Genomic DNA, 17300 nt, shown 5'->3' on the forward strand with positions numbered 1-17300 from the left:
TGCCCGAAACTGGCCTGAATGCAGTGTGTAGTGTTGAATGGCTGGGTACTTGTCCCAATCCACATTCCTTGTTGTGAGTGTCTGAAAGGGAGGAGTGTGGCCTGAATGCACTGTGTGCCTGATTGGCTGACTGACTGCATGAATGCCCTTCTGTGTGATTGGCTGCAGTGTGTGTGCCAGCAGTGTGGATGAGAGACAGAATAGTATATCTGGGGACCTCTCACCACTGGAAATTGTTCAGAAGCGTTCAGAAGCTGAGTCTCCACTCAAGAGTAACTGGAACTGCTGATCCTCGACGTCCAGCTGGAAGAAGAAGACTTGCTGCTGCATTTGCTTCGACAGATCTGAAGGTTGCCGAATTCGTCGAGGACTGACCCGAGAGAGGACCTGGTAAGGCGCCCTCTTCCCGTGCTCCGAGGGATCATCGAGCACCGCTACATCTTCACCGAAGCGCCCTGGAAGTCAGACCCTCGAAAGGCTGCCGACCCGAGACGGGACCGCCGAGGAAATCGAAGTGAAGCACCCGGACATCGACGCCGTCGAAGTCCATTGCCGTCGACCAGGGTTCGCAGGTTTGTGTAACCGCTGGAGGCCCGTCGAAGTTGTGTTGCCCAGCCGTGGGAACCACTTGACGCCGTGCCGCCGACGACCGGAGCCGTCCGCTCCCTTGCCTAAGAACATTCAATCGAAGGACTCCCTCGACCGCATCGTCGACCGCTTATCCTGCCGGAGAAAGTCGAGGACGACCAACGCGCCGAGGAGAAACCTGCCGGTGGGTTTCCCGCCACCCAACGACCTCAAAGACTCAGACGACCCGACGCCCTTGCTGGGCTCCCGTCTCTACAATCTTTGCGGTCCAGAACTATTGTCATCGAGGTGCCCCGCACACCTCCGCCTTGCAGGACGCCGACGCCCCGACGCCGACGAGCACCGCTCGGACGAAGCTGCCGCCCCTTCGACATCGTTCTACCTCGTTTGTCGACGGACGTTCGACGCCCCGTGCCTCCCGCTTGAAAGGGAAGGCATTCAAGAAGGGCCGTCGATTCCCCGTCGCCGAACCCCGAGGTCTTCGACGTTTCCCGACGCCTCTCGACGATCTGTGACTCCCGCTTGAAAGGGGGTCGCTCAAGAAGGATCTGTCGACGCCTCTTCGAAGAACTCGACTCCACCAGGTACATTGGGGGGGTAAAAACATTGTAGGAGAGAATAAGACTATTGAACAATATATGGACTGGGCTTGTGTTATATCTCTTTATTTTACAGGTTGCCCAGGTGGGGGGATCTCCACACAGAACTGTGTCCAGTAGCGAGGGCCAGTCTTCTGCCTATTGTTTCAACCATCTGTTATCTCTCCTCTCTCTATTGCTGGTTTCCTTCTCATTGATCTGCGTGCCATTGATACAGTATTATGAATGCACTTTAATGAGGTCTAATATTAGTGGTACCACTTTAGAATTGTAGATATTTACCATTATTGGTTTTCCTGAGCACAAAGTGCGTTGTTGTGATAAGTGTACATGACCCTTGAATATTAATTATATAAAGACTGTGTTTTCAGTAATACAGTGTGTGGACATTCCTTTGTGGGGGCTTGGGGATACACTGTACTTAAGAACCAGCCTGCATCACCTCCTGAGAAGCTAGGCCTTGATTGCTCGCCCATAGCTACCATAATTGAGAATCTTGGCTGGGGTCCTCTGTGCCTCTCCTCTACCATATAGAGAGCGGAAGTACAGACCCCCCCACCGGTCTTGACAGAGAGTCCTTGCAACAATGAAAGACACCAACCTACAACCCCTGTGAATCGAGGACTGCAACCTTTGGCAGGAAAAGCAACATCATACCATCTTCCTTTGTTCTGCCAAATTTGGGGAAGAATTGGAGTACAGGGGTAAGTTACAGAGTTTCTATCCTACCCTATACTTCCATTATAAGTCAATGGGCTTATAATAAATCTTAATTCTAACACTTTTGGCTTTGTCATTGCTTGCTTGCGCAAGACATCTGACTGTTGGGGATACTTTTGGGCATTAGTCTAACTTGAACCCTAACCCTAAGAACCCTTCACTGGACCCCAGAGACCCTACCTGCATTTTTTTCCTGCCTCATAACGTCCCAGGAACATTAACCTGAACTATTGGGCCAAAGGCCCCAGACAACTTAGGGCTGGACAATTTTAGTTTGGGATCATCTCTTTATCCCTTTTTGTGCATAATTCTATTCTAACCTTTCCTTTGCAGGAGTTTCTGGTGTGCATTAATCCTTATAACAAAGTGAATGTATAGATGTATTTAGTTTGATAGTGTTGTGTGCTAAGTCTACCTGCTAGCAGTCATTTTTCTACAGTGTGTTTTGGCCATAAATAAATAACTGTATTTTTATACATCCTGTGTCTAAGTGTAATCTGTGATTCCTATTGTGGGACCTCATTGTGGACCCTTTACAAGCTTAACACCTCTGAAGAATTTAGCCTAGATCTCCTGTCACTGCTACCTAAACACGTTTGGCTACAGCTTCCCAGAGTTGTTTCTGTTACAATATAGGCTGGCCTCTATACATCTGTCCACCAGGCCAGAGTATAGAAAATCAGTCCTAACACTCACATTGATGCAAAATGCATTTACCAATACAGAAAAGGACAACATAGGAGATCATGCGACCTCTCGTAATCCTCCGGTCCACAGTACAAATGAAACAGAAGGTAATCTGTCTTCTCACTGTAGCAATTTTATCACTGGAGAAATATGCATGATTATTTGAAGGAATTCTGGAATTCTTTAGCGCTGTGCAATCTACATTGTATTGCTCAGCTCAAGCAATTTCCCAATTATATGACCAAGGAGGCCTTCATAACATATTTATTTATTTATCGGGTATTTATAATGCACATATACACACTGTGTTTCATGGCACAACAAGACAAAGGGAGGTTATGAGGGGACAGGGATGACAAAAACAAAAACGATCTTACCAGGCTTTGTGACATTCAGATTGTGCGAGTGCAGTAACAAGAAGTGTGGGGCAGAGGGGAAGGGGAAGTGACTGTCAGGGCGGAAGGGCCCAAGTGAGGGCCAGGAGGGCCAGGTGGACAGATCCAGGGGAATGCAGAGAGTACAGGGGAAAGAAAGTTCACGTGGTAAATGGTAAACGCAAGGTAATGGGCTGGAAGGGCTCAAGGAGGCAGGCCCAGACAGGCTGTGTAGAGGGGAGGGGGCCCAAAAGGGCAAGTGCAGGTTGGGACGTGGGGGGTCAGGGGAGAACCAAGTGCAGGCATAGACTGGTCGAGGAGGGCTTAGTGCCCTGTAAGAATCTGAAGCAATCAGGCAACCAGTCAAGAGGCAGAGGGGGATATTAGCAGGAGAGGGGGAGAGGGGAGGTTGAAGAGAAAAGGATGGTCTTGAGAAGCTTCCGGAACTTAACGAGATCCGGCTCAAGTCTGAGATGGGCAGAGAGGCTATTCCAGAGGGAGGCACCTGCGTAGGCGAGAGACCTACCACCCCCCCGCCCAAGTTTCGGCTTCAAAAAGAGGGTGATTTACAGAGAGTTAGAGCTAGAAGACCTAAGGGCTCTATCAATGAGGTATATGGGGAGAGAGAGTTGAGTGTAGCGGGCCCCAGGCCCCAGAAAGCCTTGTGGATGATGCAGAGGGCTTTGAATTTTATCCCAGCAGCCACCAGGAGCCAGTGTAAAGATTTTAGGGCTGGAGAGATGCAGTCCCTGGGCTTGAGGTCAAGGACAAGTCTTGCAGTCCTATTCTGGATTCGTTGAAGGGGGTGAAGGGAGAATAAAGGGAGATTGATTAAGAGGCTGTTGCAGTAGTCCAGTTTAGAGAGGACCAGAGCTCAGGATACATAGAGTTTCTGGGGGATTGTGAGGAAAGGGAGAATGCCCCCGACGAGGTGCAGCTGATAGGGGGCCTTCTTGGCAAGATCTTTGATGTGACAAGAGAAGGAGAAAGAGGAGTTGAGGATGGCACCAAGGTTTTTTGCCTCACAGGAGGGGTACGGGAGGGGACCCATGGAGGGTAGCCAGAGTGTAAGAGGGAAGGAGGGAGCTGGGGTCCCAATGAAAAGGATCTCAGTCTTACTGGCATTAAGGCAGAGATCATTAGCAGAGCATCAATACCTCTGAACGGACACTATGACATGGCCACACCACCATCCTAATAAGAGTACCTGGCTAGGCGACTACGATGCTTTCTTCAAACTCTTGACAGATGTTTTTGAACAGGCAAACCAAAAGCAAATTGCACATACAGAAATGTTAAAGTTGAAAACAAGGATTAAAAGAATTGGTGACTTAAGAAGCAACATTCCAACAACCTAATCTACAGGCACAATGGACTAAAGAGTCAGCAACAGCTGAGCCATTTCTGGCTATAAAACAGGATTTAAAATAGGTGCTGATGGTGCTACTTGAAGAACCCACCAATGGCAATGCTTTGGCCAAAGAGACATAAGAAACAGATCACCAAAATTAACTAGAGTAAGAAAGCAAACTTAGCTTTACCAGGTCACTTTATCCCAACTGTCCAAACCATCCTACACCAGGGAACACAAGAACTTACTATAATTTCTATTTAGGATTTTTCTATTTGCAATGAGAAAAGTCTCTATGTTTTTCTTTGTGTGCTTTGGAGCTTCGTGCCCCAGGCCATGCAATCACTGAGTCTGTGCATTCCTGCTGAGCCCTAGACTTTGAGAAACGACAGGTATCCATTTGATTCTTACAAATGTACCATGTTAGTCCTGATGAAGGCCTGCAGAGAAGGAGTGATTATGGGACAGATGAGGGTTCTGGACCCAGTTTCTATGGCTGAAACACACAGTGTCGTAATAGATAGAATGGTATTGACTCACATTGAGCACAAGGATTAAACCCTTGCCGCAGATAATATTATTGTGTAGCTGTTGTAACAGGGTTGACTCGTGGAGAATTCAATGATACTGTGTGAGATATTTTGTTTTGAATATTTTGTGATTTAGTTGTGCAGCAAATTAGTGTCGAGGTTTTTAAACTGTGAAGAATGATTGCGAAAAATGCATTGCACTTTGCACTTACTAACCCCGAGCTCTATTTTAAAAAAAAAGTGATATTGTTAAGTGTGTGTTGAAAAAGAATATGCAGTGTATTTTTTGTAAAGAATACTTCATTTATGAATAAAGAATTGTTTTAATTGTTATAATAAAGCAATGTCATGAATAGATCATAAGAGGTAATTTGCATGTAAAATAAACAATTTGGTAGCGCACATCCATATGGATGCAAAACCCCATAAACAATGGGAGAAATATAAAGAAATAGTACAATTGCTATTTTCGAATTTTTAGAAAGTATTCTGAGATGAATGAATCATTTTAATAGTTTAATGTTCTGAGATTGCTAACTAAATGTCATTTATTGACTATGCATTATGAATTATAATTTGTGTGAAAGGTTTTAATAATTGTTTAACCACAATACACAATAAAACAAAATGTAAATAGTAACATCTGCCTCTTTGTTTTGATTTTTTAATCTTAGTTATCATTGGAAAGGGCTGAGGCCATGACAACCACAATAGACCAAACGACACATATTAAAACACATGGTGAATTGTAATGCAGTCAAATTGACATAATCTGTTCTATGAACAATTCCTCCAGATAAATGCATGTATATATTTATGCAACAACATTTTCATTGGTTACCCTCATAGCAAGCATTCTTGGATTAGCTAAATGGGGTGCAGTATTCCGAGTCTGCGTTAGATCTTGGAAAAGGCCCCTCAGATTAATTTATAAATGGATTGTTCTAAATCGTTGCTTTATTGAATTGAATACTATTTGCTTTCAAAATGTTCATAACTTTTTTGTCTCATGATTTATAGGTGACAACTAAAGCAATATTCCTGTTTTTTTTAGAGACTTAAAATAAATTCCATAATAAACTTGATCTAATATCGATCACTATGAAAACAATACTAACGTTAGCTAAACGACTTTAGTTCTAAACATGCGTATAATTAGCTCATCATCAGTTCCTAATGATCCAAATCTACACCAATTCCGGTAATTCCTATTTCAGCCACATGTAAACATGTGAATGTTTTTCAACATCCAGTTGTCATAATTGGAAAAATCTTATTCAAATGTCAATCAGAACATGAAGTGAAAATATGTTGCATTTGATCTTTCCAAAGTAAATATAAGTGTCTATATTGTATGATGCAGTCAATGCCGAAAGTTAACATAAGTCCCAAAAGAGTGTGACAGTGATGAGGAGAAGATGTGCTCCTCTTATGCAAATTTAGTCATGGGATGAAAGGGACAAATCATTACACGGTGCCCATTGTTAGCAGAGCGCACTGCAAATCTATTGCTGGGAAGAGATTTATTGAATATATTCAGTTTTCCTGGAGATGGATTATTCTAACATTAAAGAATGTCTCAGGATATTAAATAAGATATATGTGGTTTTTGCTCAACCTCATTTTGGTAGTGGTGTTTATATGAGGGTAGACAGGAGTGCCAGAAGGGGAGGGGGTGGTAGGGAAGAGGGAGATGCATTTGAGAGGAGACCCCCCCATTATACAAAATTAAAAAACAAAATGCAACAACCAAATTTAGGTCAAACAATTTTGCCACTTTCGAATTTGTATCAACAAAACAACATAAAACCATTAAATAAATAATAATGATAAGTCATGGAGCTGAGGTTGGTAGTCTTTTGTATGTGATATTTCTGAACTTCCATGCAGCTTAAAAATAGTTGCATTGGAGTCGTGAATGCAGCTGTGAATCCCAAAAGCAGGGCAAGAATTCATGCAGCATAGTGTTGCGCTGTCACATTCATACTCTACTCATATGCAGTCTCTTTGAGGGTCTGTGGAATGGATATGCCTGCAAGATAGGGTTAGCCTCATAACACACTTTTAACCGCACAAATACTGGTGTTTGCAATCTTTTCATTGACATCATGAACTTCACGTCATCCAGGAGCAAACGCCTTGTTTGATCAATTTCACAGAACTGACATGGGCAGAGATTGAACTGAAGGTATAAAGCACTTTCTGTAGGACCCAAGTCCAGTCAGACACCCCATCTCCCCTTGTGTTATAAAAACACACAGACACAAAAGAAATTGAGGATGGCAGAATGAAACCATAGGTGGAGGTGGCACCTGACGTAAATAACACCTTCATCCCTCGAGTTTCTGCATAACATATCTATGCATTCTGTGAATGCGGATTTAGTTATGTGCATGAGCCTAGAAGTGCCATCCAAGTGCTTGGGCTCACTTCACGGTTATTCAATGGTTAATCTTACACATATGTTAAAATTACAATAGATTGCCTCGTGAGATATGTCTCATGTTAATTGACTAATGCATGACACGTGATGGAGGTTGGGAATTCAGGACCGCTGAGTTCCCGGATTGTTTCAGTTCACATGCAGGCTATGGGGGAGGCTTCCAGCAGGAAAGAAAGGACCAGAAGGCAGGCCTTTTCTGTGTACGCCCCCACACTCTGGAACCCCCTGCCCAACACTATCACACTCAATCCCACGCTTCTGCAATTCAGGAGGGGGAATCAAGATCTTCCTGTTCAAGGACTTGCCCCCCCCTCTCGACATCTATGACTTTATCCCTGCCCTAGACTTGAGGTGGGCCATCGGGGCCTTTCTGTGTACCCCTCCCGCATAATGACTCCTACCCCTGGCCTGCTCCCTGCGGCTGGGTCAAGCGTTCACCCCTTCTTCTACGCCTCACTGCTGTGTTGCCCACTCTTTCTGCTCACCGCTATTTTACCATCTTTTATGTTAAACCCTCGGGTGCGACTACTTTTACCAGAGTCTAGCCCTCTCTGGCCTGCATCTCTGGATTGTCACCCACCACCCAGTCATCACTCAGCCCCTGCCCCTATGTTATACTCCTTGCTCCTAACTTCCCCCTTTCTTTGCTTCCCCCTATTACACTGAAACGGGCTCCTTTGCTTTCGGGCGCTCGGTTCACGCTCAATAAACTCACAGAAATAATGTCCAATAAAAATAGCTTCATAAAAGCGTTTTCACTGGTTTAAAGGGAGTCCATGGCATGGCAAACACAATCTGCAGAGTGCATTTTCTCTGGGCCAGATACAAGCGTGAGCTCAGCTCAGACATATGTCAGTGTTCATAGTGGCCAGTAGAGCGATGCATAGATCAGTACAGCAGGGACCCAACCCACGGAACTATCGGAAACGCACTGTGCGCGATTCACTTTCCTCAATGTCCCAAATGCGCTTTGCATTTTCCTATTTGATCCACCCATAGTCATTTCTTTAATTACTGCATTTAGTGAAAGCAATACTTGAAAATTCAAATAACAGTTGCAAAACTATCAACAATAAATGAATGTGCACGTAGCATTGTGTGTACGCATGAATGAGCTGTGGGCACGGATGCTGCTGAGGCAGTGGTAGTTAGGTGGGGACTCTATGATGAAAAGCCACGAATTTAATATAATTAGTTATTTATAACGCGCTTGATACCCAGAGGTTTCTAAGCGCGGATCCGGGGTTCGAAAGTGTGTTGCTCCGCATCATTTTGCTTCCAAGCCGAGCACGTTGCCCCTGAGCTATCCTCCCAAGACAAAGACGTTCGCTTAAGGCAAAGATGGCCCTTTACCAAAGGATTAATTCTGTTTGTTCACATGAGCTGGGGCAAATGGTACAAGCATTGGCAGAGCCAATTGTTTTGGACATTTTGTAGGCATGGGCTAGGTGTTTTCCAAGCACTGCCATGATGCCACTACCCGGCCTGATGACAACAGCTGGGAATTGGTGTTAGTCCCGGGGCATATTATGGCAGTGCCATAGACACACATGTCGCTGCTTATAAATGAAGCGGCCGAAGACGCAGTTGCCTAAGGCATTTTCAATAAACCGGGGGCTGATTCTTAACTGCACTTAAGCCATTACCTTTAAGAAGACTACTCAGAAAGCACAGAGCTAGCTCAAAGAGTTCCAAGGGGCGGGGCTTGGGGTAGCAAGGAGCAAGCAGTTGCTGGAAATGGCATAACGACTAGCACGGCCTTAGGTGGTCAATGGGTGGTTACAAATTCATACAACGCGCTGAGACTGTGTTGGATATATAGACTAGCACAACCTTAGGTGGTCAATGGGTGGTTAAAAGTCAAACAACACGCAGAGGCTCTGTTGGATATAAAGACTAGCACGGCCTTAGGTGGTCAATGGGTGGTTAAAAAGTCAAACAACACGCCCAGGCTGTGTTGGCTATAAGGACTATTACAGCCTTAGGCGGTCAATGGGTGGTTAAAAGTCAAACACCACGCAGAGGCTCTGTTGGATATAAGGACTAGCACGGTCTTAGGTGGTCAATGGGTGTTACAAATTCATACAACACGCCCAGGCTGCGTTGGCTAGAAGGACTGGCACAACCTTAGGTGGTCAAAGGGTGGTTAAAAAGCCAAACAACACGCAGAGGCTGTGTGTCCCACCCCCCTTTCTATCTTCTCTCTTATCTTCACTTCCCGTCCCAATCGTATCGGCTTATAGGCAGCGCAGTGCCACCCAATAGCCAAAAATGCACATGAATCGAAAATAGGCAATTAACAAGTGGGCATCCATTGAGGCGCACCTGTGATGCACACTTGCCGAAGCCTTATTTGGCACTGTACAAGTGTGCAACGCAGGGCATGAGAGACCATGGCCTCAGGTCTGCTTTTGCATTCTGTATTCACAATTCAGACCTGCTCACCAATGCGCACACCTATCCTGCCTTTACTCTGCACCTCTTTCAAAAGCCCAGGAAGAATGTGCAATGCACAGAAGGGTCATTATTGAACACGCTGTGCCTTGCTGTTATCTTGCGGCATTGGGGGCCATTGCCTTCTGCTATAGCAAACAGGTTCTCACCCAGTTTAGCATGGGAGAGCCAGAGGCAGCTGAGGTCAGCAAGCCCCAGCTCTCCACATGCATGGATGCTGGGACCAAGCCTGATTTGCACATGGTCTTTCCCCTTCTGTAATGGCTTGGCAGGAGAAGAACGATGGTCTGGAGGGTTGCCCAGTGCAATGGCAGAGGTTAAGATTCATTCTAAACCTTCCAGCCATCACCACTTTCTTTTTGCTTAGATGCTGAGAACCAACACATTCATAAGTGTCAGACTTTGACATCTCTGCACAAAATTTGCACTGCACAAACTGTACATGACCATGCTTTTGTGAATCGGGTCTATAGCCTGTTTCATTTGTAAAAACCAGTAATTGCATTTAGATGAAGCGATCAAATACTGGAATGCTTCTATGCTCGCCTTGCATAAAGTGTCTGGCTGTGATTAGGCGAGGTCACATCAATACACACTGCACCTCCCATCCTTTCCCCTCTATGCATACTTATACTGGCTTTTAAATGACAATATTCAAGCCACTGTGGCTTCCTTTAATGCAATTAAATGAAAATAATTCAGGAAAAATCAATAAGATTATTAATGAGAGAAATACTTTAAATAACTTGCCAGATACAATTAAATTGTAAGATTCCCCGATGGATTCTTCTTATAAAGCACATTTTTTTAACCCCTTCTCACAATGGTTGCAATGCATTTAGCTATTTTTGAAAATGTTGGAACGTCTTTCCCCTCCTTGGTCGTGTTTTACTGCCATGACAAGAAGATACCACTCAGCAATTGGGGTGGCGACTGCTGATAAGGGCCACACTTTATATAGAAGCGGAAAAACAAGGTATAATTGCGACTCATTACAAGTTTTCCGGTATCCTGCCGGTAAATCCACCAGCATAATGGCAAACTGTATTACTGTTACCGGCACTCAGTCCGGCAGTATTACAGCCAGATTACGAGTGCTGCCAACGGTGGTAAATCCCCATTCCATGGACTCCATTACCAGCAGCGGTATTACCATGTCAGTAATAGAGGTGTTTTTTTGCCGGTAGGGGTCATATTTACCTTCCGCTCTTAGCTGGAGGTAAATCCTTCACCCCTACCTGCAAATTTGCAGTTGACTGGTCCAGTAAAAGTGCTGGTGAACGTTATTACTGTCACGTATACTGTGTACCCGCCAACTCGCAATGAGGACTGATGCCTGTATGCCTCCATTTCCTGCAGCAGTGACGAGGGGGAGAAGCCGCAAGGAGTGGGGAAAAGACCACCGCTCTGCTTACCTCATCCATCTTCTGTGAGCACTTTCTTTTATGCTTGCACAAGCGTTTTATGCAGGCGTGCAACTAATGGATTCCAATGCTTTTTGCATCTGTTCAAGTCCAGGCTGATTCCATGGGAATCCATCAGTAAACGCAAAGCATATATTTCATGAGCAGACAGGCACATGAAAGAGAAGTGATAAGTCTGCCCGCCTTTATTGTTTCCTTCTCCACCTTATGTAGTTTTAAAATTGCATGCAGGGGAGCCAACAGCACGTAAGTGATAACATTTGTGGTCCCAGGCATGACATTATAACGTTTTTTGTAAAATGACCGGGTACGGAAACAGGAGGGCGGCCAAAGGTGACAGCTACTGAGATAGAAATTGAAATTGGTTATTTATAACACACTTAATACCCAAAATTTCTAAGCACGGACCCAGGTATCGAATATGTGTTACTCCACATCATCTTGCTACCAAGACGAGCGCATTGCCTCTGAGCTATCCTCCAATAACGGGCACGGACCCGGGGATAGAACCTATGTTGCTCTGCATCATCTTGCTTCCAAGACGAGCGCATTGCCCCTGAGCTATCCTCGCATAAAGCACTTAATGCCAAAAGGTTTCTAAGCACAAACCCTGGGATCGAACCTGTGTTGCTCCTCATTGTCTTGCTTCCAAGACCAGGGCATTGCCCCTCAGCTATCCTCCCATAAAGCACTTAATAAACAAATGTTTCTAAGCACGGACCCGGGGATCGAACCTGTGTTGCACCGAATCCTCTTGCTTCCAAGACCAGGGCATTGCCCCTCAGCTATCCTCCCATAAAGCACTTAATACCCAAATGTTTCTAAGCACAGACCCGGGGATCGAACCTGTGTTGCACCGAATCCTCTTGCTTCCAAGACCAGGGCATTGCCCCTCAGCTATCCTCCCATAAAGCACTTAATACCCAAATGTTTCTAAGCACGGACCCGGGGATCGAACCTGTGTTGCACCGAATCCTCTTGCTTCCAAGACCAGGGCATTGCCCCTCAGCTATCCTCCCATAAAGCACTTAATACCCAAATGTTTCTGAGCACAGACCCGGGGATCGAACCTGTGTTGCTCCTCATTGTCTTGCTTCCAAGACCAGGGCATTGCCCCTCAGCTATCCTCCCATAAAGCACTTAATAAACAAATGTTTCTAAGCACGGACCCGGGGATCGAACCTGTGTTGCACCGAATCCTCTTGCTTCCAAGACCAGGGCATTGCCCCTCAGCTATCCTCCCATAAAGCACTTAATACCCAAATGTTTCTAAGCACGGACCCGGGGATTGAACCTGTGTTGCACCGAATCCTCTTGCTTCCAAGACCAGGGCATTGCCCCTCAGCTATCCTCCCATAAAGCACTTAATACCCAAATGTTTCTGAGCACAGACCCGGGGATCGAACCTGTGTTGCACCGAATCCTCTTGCTTCCAAGACCAGGGCATTGCCCCTCAGCTATCCTCCCATAAAGCACTTAATACCCAAATGTTTCTAAGCACGGACCCGGGGATCGAACCTGTGTTGCACCGAATCCTCTTGCTTCCAGCTATCCACCTGAGACTGCTCATGGCCAAGGAGTCTCAGCATCTGAACAGTTCCGGGGCTCAGCTTCTTTTACACCAGAGAAATATAAGGGCCTAGTAAATAAGGTTGTGGCCCCGCTGGACACCAGAAGAAACCTGGCACAGGAATCGAAGAATAAAGAACCTGAGTCACTCCAAGTACTCACAGCAAAGCAGCCAAACCAAGGGTTTCTCAGATGCAAATGAACGGAGATTGGCGGGAATGTATGATGTAGCCCAATGAGGCACACAAGGGCAATAAGGTAACAATAAGGCCTGAAATACGGTCTATAGGCGGACGATTCCCAGTCCTGTCCCAGTGCACCAGATTCACTCGGTGTTTGTGATAATGCCAGAAAATGCAGCGGTTTCTAATTCATTTTTCCACGCATCTATATGCGGGGGAGACCCCCAACACCTTCCCTATTATCCCCTTCACATATATAACCATAACCCACCACCCCACCCATAAATGTGTCGGAAAATGAATTTCTTGAAATCGGCTTTTTCGCCCCAGCTTTTTTGCTGCGAGATAATCACTGGATACGATTCACTCCCTATTTTCAGGAATGCAACACAAACATTTTTTAATACAATGGGCCTCATTAAGACAGGCACGGCTGCCGCCGGCATTCATTTTTTTTCTGCGCCCAGAAATGGGCAATTACTGGGTCATTATGACCTTGCCGGACCCGGTATTTGCCCATTCCTGGGCGCCAGAAAAAATTCTTCCCATTCCCTTTTGAGCCCCATAGGGCTCAGTGGGAATGGAGAGGTCGGATGCACCGGCACCGTTTATAACGGTGCCGGTGCATCCGACATGCTGTGCTCGCTGTTGCCTTTCATTCCGCCGGGTCAGATCTGGCGTAATGAAAGGCACCTGCAAGCACAACTCAGTGTTTGCCGGTCCGGATACAACGGTACCGGCATGCTTACCAGTACCGCTGTATCCGGACCGGCAAGGTCGTAATGAGGCCCCATGAATCTACATGCAAGTAGTGTAGACAGTGGTTATTCTGGAAATCAGCGGTGTCATATATCTTCCTTCTCGAGCTCTTCGCTCATCCACTTCCACTCCCTCAGGGTCAGTCACTTCTCCAAGTAACGAGTTGGTGGTAGATCTCTTTCTTCGGCTGGGGCTTCCTTCTGGAACAGCCTCCCTGCTCCCCTGAAACTTGAGGAGAACCATCTCCGGTTCCGGAAGCACCTCAAGACCTTCCTCTTTGCTTCTGCTTTCTCTCCTCCTCTCCCCTGCTGAACTCCTGACTGAAACTGCACTGGTTACCTAGCTACCCTCTCTGATCTCGGGCCCCGGTCTGGCTACCCTCTTTGATCTCGGGCCCCAGTCCCCTCCCCCGCCAGCTGCACTCCTGCACTGCCTCCCGGGCAACCCCTGCACTTGGGGGCTGTATCTGTATCCCTACAGTCCCCCCAGCTCTCTTGACACTTGATGTCTGCACTTACCCCTGCACTTGACACTAGCTGGCCGCACCTTTACCTACTGTTTTTATTTTTTATATTTATTTTGACTCTTGATCCTATGTACTGCATTGCCCCCTCCCCCGCACTTTCCCTTTCTCCCCTCCCCTGCACTTTTGCGATCTCAATGTCACTTGGCCTAGTAAGATCCTTGTCTCTGTCTTCCCTCTGTTCCCCGTTCCTTGCCACGTCGCGCTTTGAAACACTTGTGTATAGGCGCGTTCATATCATATCCTTACATGTGGAACATCACATTTCATTGTGTCATAGGGCAAACCATATGTGCACCAGGCAAATGTTTATTCTGGTGCTAATACCATGTCCTAATAGAACTAGGGCAAAAAATACCCTGTTGCAAACATGCATTGAAAGAATTTCTTTTGCAACAGGGCCATTTTTGCCCTGTGCTCATATAATTGCATATGCAGAAGAGGAGAGTGCTTTATCTGGATCTATGTGATCACTGCTACTGCCGAAAATGCAGATTTTTTTTTTAATCCTTTACACCACATATATATACAGGGGGAGCCCCCCGCATCCCCTTCCCCATATTAATATTATACTCTAAACCCCCCACATATATATATATATATATATATATATATATATATATATATATATATATATATATATATGGTTTAAGAGAGGGGTTAAAAAGAAAAAAAAGTCAGCATTTTTGGCCGTCGCAGTTCCCAGGTCGACATTTTTGTACGATTCCCATTATCTTAATGGTGCCCATGGTGCGCTCGCGACTTGCTAAGACCGGAGATAGAGACTGCATGCAGTTCCAGCAAGTGGACCAGGCAGCCTTCACCAACTAGTGCAGAGCATATTACAAAGCTAACGATGAGTTATCTTTCATCTCTGAGCAGCCAAGAAACAAGATCCCTCTTTTGCAAATTTTGCTGCAGGCTAGTGCCTACAACATCTTTATCCGTACTCTGGCAAGGGAAGGAGGCAGGAAGGGGGTGGACGCCTCTGCCAGTGCAGAGGCAACGCAGTGGAGACACAGGGCCTCATTACACGGCAGGCGACCTTGGTCCATGCCGGTAAAATACCGGCACCGCCTTGGAGGAAAGGGGAATTACCGTCCTATTCCAAGGCTGGCGGGGCGGTAATTCCCCTTCCCCCATTGCCCTTCCCCATTCCCATTTTTGCCCCATAGGGCATAATGGGAATGGGGAAGGTGCTAATTACGGAATTTGTGGTACCATAATTAGCACCCTGGTCCCTTTGCGGGTTGGTTTTTAACTCCTGCTAAAAAGCAGGCATTAAAGTACCAACCTGCAAAGGGCCCTCTTAGTAAGGTGGTAAGGGTTAACGGTCACCGGTACAATTACCGGTGACCGTTAACCCTTACCGCCTTCCGTGTAATGAGGCCCACAATGGCGCTTTTTCCTACTCCGTCCTCTTTACTCCAGACTCAGACAATGGCGGCTGTGCTCATCATGGCAGGCAATTGGGAACAGAGCCATTTGGGGGGCAATTCAACTCACCAAATCTACCTTCAGGGCCGGCCTTAGGCCCCCGGGGGCGTGGCCACAGAGTGTGTGTGTTTTTTTTTTTAAACATCCTCCCTCCGGAGAGGAGGCAATTCTATGAATAGGGTGCATTAGCACCGTATTGTTCCTAAATGTGCTCCGCTGCCGCGGGCGCATTGACCAACAATGAGGTGCCTGCCGCCACTATGTCAGCTCATGGGGAGCCCTTGAAAGACTCCCCCAAGCTGGTGTGGGGCTAGCGGTGCCTTTTGTTGGTTAAGGCGCCTGCGGCAGAGGGGCACATTTGGTGTCAATCCGGTGCTGAGCACCAGATTGACCTTGAATTCGCCCGACTGCTGCACCTTCTCCCACTACTCCAGCTAGGGGGAGCCCTTGAAAGACACCCCCAAGCTGTCGTGGCGGGGGCTAAGGTGCCCTGGGGGGCGCACCACCTCGGGCGGTCGCCCGGCTCGCCCCCCCCCTAAGGCCGGGCTTGTCTACCTTCATGGCAGTGGAGTAACTTTGCTGAAAATGTTGGGGGAGACATGACATCTGAAGAAAAGGGAAGCTTCCGGAACCGGGAGCGCACCCACCGGAAGATGGTGACCGGCGCCACCCGAGCTGCTTGAGTCCTGGACCCACAGATGAGGAGAGCGGAGCAGGAGAGGGAGGCACAGCCAAACTCCAGTGAAGCGCAGCAGGAATGAAGCACCGTGGAGAGGGACACAGCAGGCGCACAGACACAGACGGAGCCTGCAGCAAGACTGCACAGTGAGTCCCAGGGGAAACTGCAGTCGAGGGGACCACCCTGCAGTGAATAATTTGTCGCCGGCTGACCGCTCAGAAACGGCCTGGGCGGCCTAGGTGACCGAGCACAAATACGGAGGAGAGCCCTGACGGTAGCAATAACACAGAGGAGGAGGGACCCCATAGACGAAGGAGGGAGCGAAAAGAGCTCAGCAATGGTTGGTGGCGAGTAGCCTCATTGAGCGGCGCCATCGCCTGCATGTAGAATTCCGGACTCATACGTCGGATAGGAAGGAATACAGTGCAAGCATGGGCGTAGGACATGTGGGGGACAAATCCCCCCCACAATTTTAAGTGGGGGGGGATATAATGGCATTTATCCCCCCCAGAATGTGTGTCTCTGCAGCATGTAAAATATGGGCTGCAGTCATGTCAGCTAAGCTAAGCTTGCAAAAGTTAAAGTACAAGTTAACGTTCCAGACTGTCACTGTCTACAGCCACTGGCGTAATGGGGCCCCCACACCTCCTGTGGTGTGGGGGGCCCCGCTAGCACATGTCCTGGGAGGGGGCCCTACATGGAGAAAAAAAATTAATACAAATATTTTTTCTAATTCTTTTTTTTCACATTTTTCTTTTTGAATCCACTCTGTATTCATAAATAAATTATTTCAGTAACAGAAAAAAAAATTCTTTATGAAGGCAGAGCGGGAGGCCTGCATGTCATGGGGTGGGGGGAGCCCTATGACTTCAAAAAGAAATAGTTTATTTTTGAAGTTACTCTGCCTTCATAAAGACATTATTTCCGTTATGGTTCGGTCCTTAACGGAAATAATTTCTTTGATGTCAGAGTGATGTCAAA

The sequence above is a fragment of the Ambystoma mexicanum genome, chromosome 14 (genome assembly GCF_040938575.1).
Source record: "Ambystoma mexicanum isolate Mex_15411 chromosome 14, UKY_AmexF1_1, whole genome shotgun sequence".
NCBI lineage: Eukaryota > Metazoa > Chordata > Amphibia > Caudata > Ambystomatidae > Ambystoma > Ambystoma mexicanum.